This window comes from Kryptolebias marmoratus, linkage group LG2, assembly GCF_001649575.2.
Source record: "Kryptolebias marmoratus isolate JLee-2015 linkage group LG2, ASM164957v2, whole genome shotgun sequence".
Lineage (NCBI taxonomy): Eukaryota > Metazoa > Chordata > Actinopteri > Cyprinodontiformes > Rivulidae > Kryptolebias > Kryptolebias marmoratus.
The window spans coordinates 36,356,924-36,357,389 of NC_051431.1; positions in this window are offsets into that span (position 1 = coordinate 36,356,924).

Below are 466 nucleotides of genomic sequence, written 5' to 3' on the forward strand. Positions count from 1 at the left end.
GGGGGGGGGGGTCCGGAGACAGAGAGAAACACATCCGCCTTCCACCAGGAGCAGAGAGGAAGAAAAAAAAACAGCTGGTGAGACCAGCTATGTTGTATGCTTTGGAGACAGTGGCACTGACAAAAAGACAGGAGGAACAACTAGAAGTGGCAGAGATGAATGAATAGGATTAGGAATGAGGTAATTAGAGGTACAGCCAGGGGTGGAAATTAGCTCTGGCCAAATGCGGGTAAATGTTTGAAGTGGTGGGTGAATTTCATCAACACACACGCCACTATGGCAGGTTGGCAATTTGAACAGAAAAGGTGTTATTTGTCCTCTTGACATATAGGGGGCAGCAATGTGCTTGAGCTGCTGCTAAATGCAAGAAGGAGAAAAGTTTGGCAGACACTCTTTACCAGTTGGTGGCGGTATTGATTCCTTCAGTTGTTTACCAACCACCAATAAAAATCAAGAAGAAGAAGAA